Source organism: Triticum dicoccoides, chromosome 2B, assembly GCF_002162155.2.
Source record: "Triticum dicoccoides isolate Atlit2015 ecotype Zavitan chromosome 2B, WEW_v2.0, whole genome shotgun sequence".
NCBI classification, from domain to species: domain Eukaryota; kingdom Viridiplantae; phylum Streptophyta; class Magnoliopsida; order Poales; family Poaceae; genus Triticum; species Triticum dicoccoides.
The window spans coordinates 117,678,096-117,689,102 of record NC_041383.1 but is presented as its reverse complement, the minus strand read 5'-3'; positions in this window follow the sequence as shown (position 1 = coordinate 117,689,102).

The following is an 11,007-nucleotide window of genomic DNA, read 5'->3' as shown; positions in this document are numbered from 1 at the left end:
AGCTGTCAATACCGCATGCCATGCATCAAACCGACTCTTCCTCCGCACTATATTGGAAAAGACTCCGTATGAGCTTCTAACTGGAAATAAGCCAAATGTCAAGTACTTTCGTGTATTAGGGTGCAAATGTTTCATTCTCAACAAAAGAGAACAGTTAGGAAAATTTCAATCCAAAACAATTAAGGGTATATTTGTTGGTTATGGATCAAACTCTCACGCCTATAGAGTCTAAAACAAATCCAATGGATGTGTTGTAGAAACTTGTGACGTGGTGTTTGATGAATTTAATGGCTCCCATGGGGAGCAAGTTGATCTAAGTGATGTAGGTGAAGAAGATTCTTCTCAAGACATTTTGAAGATGGGTGTTGGTGCACTTCTTCCTATGGAACAAGAACCTCATGATGATGACGAAGAAGATGGAGATCTCACGCATCATCAAACTACTTCAACATCCATACCAACACAAGTTCCTATTGTTCAACCTATACCCTTAGCTCATGTTGATGAGGCTGATCAAGTCCCACTCAATGATAACCATCAAGAACAAGATCATCATCAAGAGCAAGAACAAGAAAGTCCAATCATGGATGACGAACCTCAACAACTACAACATGAACAAGAAGACCTTCCTCCACATGAGAATGATCCATATGTTGAAGATGTGGATGATGGACATGAAGTTGAACCTCATGAAACCCTCACCTCCATCATGCCTCGAGTGGCCGGTCGTGTTGATGTTGACAAAATCCTCACCGGCATCTCGGAAGGTAGAGTCACTCGTAAACATTTGACAAAATTTTGTGCTCACTTCTCGTTTGTGTCTAGTATTGAACCACTCAAGGTACAAGAGGCATTGATGGACAACGATTGGCTTGTTGCTATGCAAGAAGAGTTGAACAGTTTTGAACGCAACCAAGTATGGTCACTAGTAAAGAGGCCGTCCACCGAGCACAACGTCATTGGAACAAAATGGATTTTCAAGAACAAGCAAGATGAAAATGGTGTCATCATCCGAAACAAGGCAAGGTTAGTGGCACAAGGGTACTCACAAGTTGAAGGTTTGGACTTTGGTGAGACCTTTGCCCCCGTTGCCCGTCTTGAATCCATTCGCATTTTACTTGCTTATGCCGCTTTCAATGGTTTTACATTACATCAAATGGATGTGAAGAGTGCTTTCCTTAACGGTCCTCTACAAGAAGAAGTATATGTGTCACAACCACCCGGGTTCGTTGACCCCTTTCACAAAGACTATGTGTATAAACTTCATAAGGCTTTGTATGGCCTCAAACAAGCACCTCGTGCTTGGTATGATCATTTGAAGAAGTTTTTACTCGATGATGGTTTTGTGAGAGGGGTGATCGATCCCACTCTTTTTACTAAGAGGGACAAGGGTGATTTGATTCTATGCCAAATCTATGTAGATGACATTATTTTTTGGTTCTCCTAACATTCATTTGTGCAAGAAGTTTGCTGATTCAATGACCAAGAATTTTGAAATGTCACTTAATACGGATTTGAAGTTCTTTCTCGGATTTCAAATTCAACAATTTCAAGAAGGAGTTTTCGTATCTCAAGCAAAGTACCTCAAGGATATTCTAGTAAAGTTTGGTATGTCTGACGCTAGTCCATGCAAGACACCCATGCCAACCAAAATCACTCTCACTGAAGACACAAATGGTACTCCTTTCGACCCATCTACTTACCGCTCTATGATTGGTTCATTGCTTTATCTTTGTGCATCTAGACCAGACATCATGTTCAGTGTATGCATGTGTGCTAGATTTCAAGCTTTCCCTAAGGAAAGTCATCATAAGGCGGTTAAGCATATTCTTAGATACCTTGTTCACACCCCAAAGTTGGGCCTCTGGTACCCCAAGGATGCTAAGTTTGATCTCATTGGGTACATGGATGCGGATTGGGCTGGAGACAAAGTGGATCGTAAGTCCACATCCGGTGCATGTCAGTTTCTTGGACGATCCTTGGTGAGTTGGTCCTCGAAGAAACAAAATTGTATTGCTCTCTCTACCGCAGAAGCTGAATACATTGCTGCCGCTAGTTGTGCAACTCAGTTGTTATGGATGAGGCAAACTTTGAAGGATTACAGTATCACCTATAGGAATGTGCCTCTTCTGTGTGATAATGAAAGTGCCATCAATATTGCTGAGAACCCCAAAGATCATCTCCGCACCAAACACATTGATATTAGGTATCATTTCTTGAGAGATCATGTTGAAAAGGGTGATATTCACATTGATCACATTGGTACAGATTTTTCAACTAGCAGATATCTTCACCAAACCTCTAGATGAAGTAAGGTTCTGTCGACTTAGGCGTGAACTTGGTATCTTGGAGCTTGACAACATTATGTGAAATCTAGTACCCAGTCATGCATGAATCTAATGTCTTGTCATGATGTAGGCATATACTTAGGGGGAGACATTCAATTCATGAATGTTCTCGCCCTACTCAATGCATAAAAAGAACCAACACTCTCAAAGTATCCGTGGGTCTAGACCTATGGTGCTTTAACATGATGGAGTAGTGACTATGCACTTAAAGTTCAAGTCTTTCTGTGTTATGTCATGTCTACTCAGACATGGTGGCATTAGCCACCACTTGTAGTCTATGGCTATGATTGAGTAAGATAGGATCTGAGTTACTAAAATAGATAAGGTTTACTGTGAGAAAATGCCTTTCTCATCATCATGATCAGCCCTCCTGTCCAAACTTCTGGCGTCGGACGTCCGTAGGTTCCGGACGTCCGTATGGTATTTCACTGCCGGACGTCCGTAAGGATCCGGACGTCTGTATATTCTACTCTGGTTACCTTCGACCGGTCGTCCGGCCTCGCCGGACGTCCATAAAATCCACTCTGGTTCACTTAAGTTGACCTAGCAAATGAAGCTCCGGACGTCCGGAAGACTCCGGATGTCCGTAAAAACCGTTCTGTTACAATATGCCCGGTCGTCCGACGCCGTCGGACGTCCGTAAAATCATCTCTGTTATCCTCTCTTTGCTGATGGTCCTGACTCCGGTCGTCCGTCCGTTCCCGGACGTCCGGACGCATATATGACTCCGGTCGTCCGTAGGCTCCGGACGTCCGTAGGCTCCGGACGTCCGTACGTTTTTACTGGGGTCTATATATACTGCGCCGTAAGGTTTTGGTCAACCAACCCCATCCTCTCCGCTCGGTTTGACGCCGCCGCCGCTCCTGTTGTGCGTCCTCTCCCCGCAGCCGCCCGCCGCCGTACCCCTCGCTGGGGTTTCTCCCCGCCGCGGATCTGCCACTTGCCGTCCGGCCCGTCCAGCCGTTCTTCTCGGAGCTTCTCTCCCCGCCCGTACGTCGACCCCCCCCTCGGCTCCTCCGTGCTCTTCCTTGCAAGGTAGGGCACAACTTCCTCTTCCCCCTCCTCATGCATTCACCCCCCTCTCCACTTGGTTCACCCTGATCTATGGAGGGGTGTTGACATGTGCTTTCCTTCTCCCCTAGGTCACGATGCCTCGGTCCAAGCACTCCGCACGCAAGCAAGTTGCCAGAGGGCCGGCTCGTTCGTCTCATCATGGTGGCTTCGATGACTCCCAGGAGGAAGATCGCCCTCGGAAACGTGCCGCTCGTCCTCCCAGCTCGTCCAGTGATTCCTCTTCGGAGGGGTCCGATTTTGAGGATGAGCTTGAAGAGGTGGATCCTTCCCCGATGATTGGCGTCCGCATCGCTGCCCCCAAGCCCGGCGCTCGTCGTCCAACATTTCAACCTCCTCCTCCTCCGGTGCAACCCCACGGTGATGCCCGTCACATCTCCATTGAGCCTCCACTATCACTAGGCCGTCATGTTAAGCGTTTCAATGAGGTCCCCAAATCTTCTTATCTAAAATTGCGTCGTGATGTAGATCAATTTACTATTGTTAGGGATTCTCAGGATAGTTGTTTTCGCACAAATGTCCAAGCCGACATCTTCACCATGATTGTCATCCCTAAAGGCTTGTCACTTCATGTTTGCATTGATCTTGAGCACATTCGCACTCATCCGGAGAAATATCCGGGAGCCATTGAGCTCATTGAGTCGTCAAACCTTGCTGCTCCATTCGCCTTTCAACACGATTTTAACCACACTGCCATCCATCAGTTTTATTCCACATGTTACTTTGCTCCTGATAACACTGTCACATGGATGACCTCCGACACTGCACTCACAGCATCTTATGCTGAGTTTGTCACCGCATTGGATTTCCCGACACTGGTTTCAAAATCCACACCAGTGACCCAACCATAAGCCCAAAGGCATTGCGGTCTGTGCGGATCTCCTTAGACCCATATCATCTTTGTCTAGTACTGAAAAACAAAAGGGTCTAAATCAAGTCTCCATTTGGCGTTTTCCATTCAACATCATTTATCAGTGTGTCATCCGCACCATTTATCCCAAGATGGGTGACAAGGGCTCCTGCAGCAGCTACTGCATTGATCTCATGCATCGCCTCTACACATCTCCTAAAGGGAAGATAAATGTTCCACACTTTCTATGGCATGAGATTCGCCTTGCTAGCTTTCAGCACAAGCGGGCTTTCCCTCATGCACCTTTTCTTCAGGCATTTATCGAGAGTGTAGCTCCCTTTCCCATTGCACGCACTCATATACATGAGAGATGGGTCATCCCACCTCACATGGCGGCTGACCATGTTCCTCCTCCTCCCGCTACTGCTAGTCGCACCGCCGCTAGTTTTCCCTCTCATGCTACCCATCCTCCTTCCAGTGATGCCCCCTTTGGGCGCATTGCTCGTTTTCTTGGGAAGGCTTATTCAGCCATGATGAAGATGTTCACCTTCCATTGCTCCCAACACCACGATGTGGTCACCCGCATGGTCACTTCCAAGAACGCTCTGAAGGCTCGTCTGAGAGACTCAGGCGTATATGATGTGAGTGACGATGAGCGTCTTCCTGCAGCTCCCCCTTCTGATTTTGGTTTTCCCTCCGGTCCTGAGTGGGCTGATTTCTTTGACGAGGCTGGTGGCAGTGGTGTTCATGATGATGATGATGAGGATGATCTTTAATGCTGTCATGTCATTCCCCCTAGTTTTTTTGGATACTTGATTCCAAAGGGGGAGTAGGCTCCATATGCATTACTCTAGCTCATTATGTAATCGAACCTATGTTAGGAGTAGTTTGTTGAACTATGTTATGAGTTGTTGAACTATGTTATGAGTTTGTTGGTTATGAGTTTGTTGAATCTGAGATTTGGTGAATCTATATGAAGTGATCCAACTATTGTGGCATCAGTTTGAGGGGGAGCCCTCATTCATTTTTGTTTTTAGTAGTATCTGTGGTATCACTTTGAGGGGGAGCTCGCTCTCTACTTATTCTTATGATGGTTATTGAGCTCCACAACAAATACTTCCGATTACTATTATGAGTATGCATATGAGTTGTCATCAACTACCAAAAAGGGGGAGATTGAAAGTGCAATCATGCCCTTAATCATATTTTGATGTTGACGACAACACATATGCTCGGGACTAATCATGTTTATCAAGTATATCTCAGGATTATGTTCCAAAGATCGTGTGCATGGATCATGACTAGGGACAAAAGCATATAACTCAAGAATGGAGGTACAAGATGTTGACTTCATTTATGGTTTGTTCTTGAGTATAGGGATCCCGCACTATTAAGAGGGGATCGATGGATCTGTGAAAAAAACTTGCTCAAAGTTGCTACCTTACCTTCGGACGTCCGGTGTTCTACGGACGTCCGGTCCTTCCTGACTGCCCGGACGTCCGGACACTTCCGGACGTCCGACACTTCCGGACGTCCGACACTTCCACAACAGAAACATTTTTACGAATGTCCGGAACCCGCCGGACGTCCGACACTTTCACATCAGAAGCATTCTTACGGATGTCCGGCCCAGCTCGGACGTCCGTATCCTGTACACTGGATTGTGGGTCACACTTTTCACAGCGGCCGGTCGTCCGATGACTGTCGGACGTCCGGACCCATTTGGGCCTCCGGACGTCCGACGTTCTCCGGACGTCCGGCCATCCTGTACCCCAAACGGTCACTTTTTCCCACCACCTATATATACTCCCTTCCCTTCCACGGGATAGGGTTGACCATTCACTTCGAGCCCCTACAAGAACACTCCTCACTCTCTCTCTCATTCATCCACACTAAATCCTAGATTCCAAGTGTTCTAGGAGCTTTTTGAGAGAAGTTCTCCAATCAAGTGATAGATCCACTTCTTCCCTTTCTTTGCACCAAAGGAATTCGTGACTTGAGCAAGTTTTGAACATTTCCCCATCGTTCTTGTTACTCTTGGAGGTTGGAGACTCCTAGGCGGTAGGAGTCATCCGGAGAGGAATCGACCTTTGTGATTACCCTCGGAAAAGTTTGTGAGGGTTTGGAGACCACCCCAAGGTCTACCACTAGTGGTTGAGAAACGCCTCCGTGGTGTTGTCTCAAAGAGAGAATAGGGTGAGCCTTCGTGGCGTTGGTGTGCCTTCGTGGTAACATCCACCTCTCTAAACGGTGATGTAGCTTCCCTCCAAGGAAGTGAACATTGGCTTACATCCTCGTCTCTCGGAGTGGCGGTTATTCCTAACCCTATCTCTCTACTTGTGGTTACTTGTCTCTTATTGCTTACTTACTCATATATTTGTGCCTCTTGATTATCTTGCTTAGCTCATTAGTATCATACTTGCAATTGTTAGGCTCACTTTCATTTTCCGCATTATTGCCTAAAATTGCTTAGTAATAATTAGAATTTGTAATTGTAACTATTCACCCCTCCCCTCTAGATCCATCTCGATCCTTTCACCCGCCCAGGCCCGCGCGCGCCGCCCGCGCTCCGCCTCCGCCTCCTGCCCAGCCGATCCTCGCCGGCGTCCTGCCTCTGCCGCCGGCGCTCTAGGCGCCGCCCCGCCACTGCAATGGCGCGGCCCCGCACTGCCGCCCGCCGTTCCCCGCGCCGCTCCTCTCCCTGCCGTGCCCTTCGCCGCCAAGCTCCGCGACGCCGCGGAAGCTCGCCGGCGTCCCCGTCCCGGCGCCGCCCGGGGCCTCCTCGCGCCAGATCTGGTCGGCCCGCACCGGATCCGCCCGTCTCCGCCCGTCTCCCTCCTCTCCGGCATCTACTCCGGTGTGAACACCGGCCATCCTCGATTCCTGTGCGAACCCTAGGTTGACCCTGTTTTTCTTCTAAGTCCTGAATTTTTGCTTTATGTTGCTCTGTTCATCATGCCATAACTTCTTGTGTGCTGCTCCGATTTGTGCATCTAATGTATCAAAATCTTCATCATGAGGTGTTCTTCATTTTGTTTCATTGTGCCATGCTTGTTTGAGTTCATCTTGATGCCCTAATCATTGTTGCAAGAGTGCTATATGATGTTAACTGCTGTCTGTTAACAGAACTTGGTGATTTGTCTTTTTCATTGCATTTTGTGTGTGCATCCTATGAGCTTGATGTCTACATGAGTTTTGAGATAGATCATGCCATATTAACAGTGGTGCAATCCATGTATTTTTGTGTGCCTTGTGGTGAGTGCAACAATCTCGTAAAGTAGGGTACTTGTTGTTACTGTTTTGCTAGGCTGAAACTGCTATATCATGATGCTTTGTAAACCTGCTGCTACTAGTCATTCTATGCATAATCTGGAGATATTCACTCAGGATGTTTTGTTATACATGTCATGCTCTATCCATCCATGCCCCTGGTAGCATTTATAGCCTTCTGGAGATTGTGGTAATGTTGCTCTAAAGTTGCTAAATAATGTTGTTGTCAGCCTGTTTACATTAAGTTCAGTTTTGCCATGTGGTTTGCCAGTGATCCATGTACCCTATGACCATGCTATTGCCATTTTTATATTCATAATTATGTCATATTACCGTTTGTCACCTTGTCATGCCATTTATTGCTCTGTGGTGAGCTGTACAAGCTCACCAACATGCCTACTTATTGTTGTTCCTGCCATGTCTGAATCTGTCATATCATTTGCCATGTTTGCATGGATGCTACCATCTTTTCTGTTTATCTTTGGAATTAGTTCAGTAAGGGAGATTTGTTCCTTGTCTTTAGTATTAGCCTTCCATGTCTTTGTTTTCCATGATAAGTTCCTGTAGCATGTTGTTTGATAGCTCTAAACATGGCAACTTGATGTTATTTCTGCTAAGTCTGTAAACTGTTATTATTTGCAATCTTGCCATGTCCTTTTGAGCATGTTCTAGTGATTTCTGGAGATAGCTCAGTGTTCATGTTTTGTCATGATTTACCTGTACAACATGTTCATGCATTTTGTTTTCATGTTAAGGTGCTTTAGTATATTGTTTTGATGTTTGCAAGATGCCTAGTTGCTGTTTTGGACAGATTGTTGTTATATCTTGTTTGGAGTGTATGTGTTGAACCGTTGCTCCGTTTTGAGTGTGCTCTATATGAAACTTGCTTAGTTTTACATGTAGCTTCATATTATCATGTTGAATCCATGTTTTGGGAGTGTTTTCTTGATGTTTGAATGCATTTTGCATCAATGCCATGTTTGACTTGTTTTGCTCATATCTTCTAGGCCGTAGCTCCGAACTAAATGAACTTTATATGTAACTTGACTAGATTTTCGTGTAGATCATCATGGTGCTCTTTAACTTGCTTTTTAACAACTTGAACATAAGGTTTATTAAGATCTGGAACAACTTTGAAATTTGCATATGAGGACTTATCGGAATTGTTATATGTTGTTTCCGGCCTCATTTAAACCTGCTTTGATGTGTTGCTCTTGTATGCATCATCTCATGCCATGAGTAGCCTCATATAGCTTTGTCATGCATCATACTTGGTTGAGCATCATGCCTTGTTCATGTGTTGTGTGTTTACCGTGTGTTTGCTTCTTTCCGGTTGTGCTCCTTCTCGTTAGTTCCTGTTTCGTTGCGATCGTGAGGATCCGTTCGTCTACGCTTGGTTCGTCCTCGTGGCTTCGTCTTCTTCATGGACTCGTTCTTCTTCCTTGCGGGATTTCAGGCAAGATGACCGTCACCTTGGATCTCATTACTATCATTGCTATGCTAGTTGCTTCGTTCTATCGCTATGCTGCGCTACCTATCAATTGCTCTTCAAGCCTCCCAAACTGCCATGTCAGCCTCTAACCTTTTTACCCTTCCTAGCAAACTGTTGCTTGGCTATGTTACCGCTTTTGCTCAGCCCCTTTTATAGCGTTGTTAGTTGCAGGTGAAGTTGAAGGTTGCTCCCTGATGGACAGGATTTTGTTGGGATATCGCAATATCTCTTATTTAATTAATGCATCTATATACTTGGTAAAGGGTGGAAGGCTCGGCCTTATGCCTGGTGTTTTGTTCCACTCTTGCCGCCCTAGTTTTCCGTCATACCGGTGTTATGTTCCTTGATTTTGCGTTCCTTACGCGGTTGGGTGATTTATGGGACCCCCTTGACAGTTCGCTTTGAATAAAACTCCTCCAGCAAGGCCCAACCTTGGTTTTACCATTTGCCTCACCTAAGCCTTTTTCCCTTGGGTTTCCGGAGCCCGAGGGTCATCTTTATTTACCCCCCCGGGCTAGTGCTCCTCCGAGTGTTGGTCCAAACTAGAGCACCATGCGGGACCGTCCCTTGGCAACTTGGGTTACGTTGGTACATGTACGGTTTGCTCATCCGGTGTGCCCTAAGAACGAGATATGTGCATCTCCTATTAGGATTTGTTGGCACAGTCGGGTGGTCTTGCTGGTCTTGTTTTACCATTGTCGAAATGTCTTGTAAACCGGGATTCTGAGACTGATCGGGTCTTCCTGGGAGAAGGTGTATCCTTCGTTGACCGTGAGAGCTTGTGATGGGCTAAGTTTGGACACCCCTGTAGGGTATAAACTTTCGAGAGCCGTGCCCATGCTTATGTGGCAGATGAGAATTTGTTAATGTCCGGTTGTAGATAACTTGACACCAGATCCGAATTAAAACACATCAACCATGTGTGTAGCCGTGATGGTCTCTTTTCGGCGAAGTCCGGGAAGTGAACACGGTTTTGGGTTATGTTTGACGTAAGTAGGAGTTCAGGATCACTTCTTGATCATTGCTAGCTTCACGACCATTCCGTTGCTTCTCTTCTCGCTCTTATTTGTGTATGTTAGCCACCATATATGCTTAGTCGCTGTTGCAACCTCACCACTTATCCATTCCTTTACCCATTAAGCTTTGCTAGTCTTGATACCCATGGTAATGGGATTGCTGAGTCCTCGTGGCTCACAATTTACTACATCAACAGTTGTAGGTACATGTTATGCGATGATCATGACGCGAGAGCGATGTTACTTGTTTTGGAGTTCTTCTTCTGCTTCTTATTCGATCAGGGGATAGGTTCCAAGTCGGCAGCCTGGGCTAGCAGGGTGGATGTCGTTGGAATTTCTGTTTGTATTTCGTCTGTAGTCGGATGATGCTCTTGTATAATGATGTTGTTGTATTCGTGTGGCATTGTATGCCTCTTGTATGTATCCCCATCTATTATGTAATGTTGATGTAATGATACTCACCTTGCAAAAGCGTATCAATATGTGGTTCTATCCTTGGTGGGACCTTCGAGTCTCTTTAGGATAGTATCGCATATTGGGCGTGACAAGTTGGTATCAGAGCCAGGTTCCGACCATAGGAGCCCCATTGATTGTTGGCCGTTGTTGAGTCTAGAAGAAAACTATTTTGAGTCTTAGGATTATATATATCGGAGAGTAGGATTCTTTTTAATCCTCAGCCCCTTCGTAGGTGTTTTGAATTACTTTTCTTCCCCTTCAAATTTTCTTTAGGATCACGGAGTTGGTTTTTTTTCCGATCGTGTTCCTTAGCTCTTTGCATCCGGTGCATTTCTCGTCAAGACGATTCGACCCTCCTTGTTTTTGCAAGTTCAATCCTTTGTTTTCTTTTCCCGCCCACCCACCCCTTCTTCTTCTTGGAACCGGAGTCCGTAATCAAGTATCCATCCTACTCATGCGAAGCTTTTGCATTCTTTCAACCGGTGTTTCCTCTTGAAGTTATTC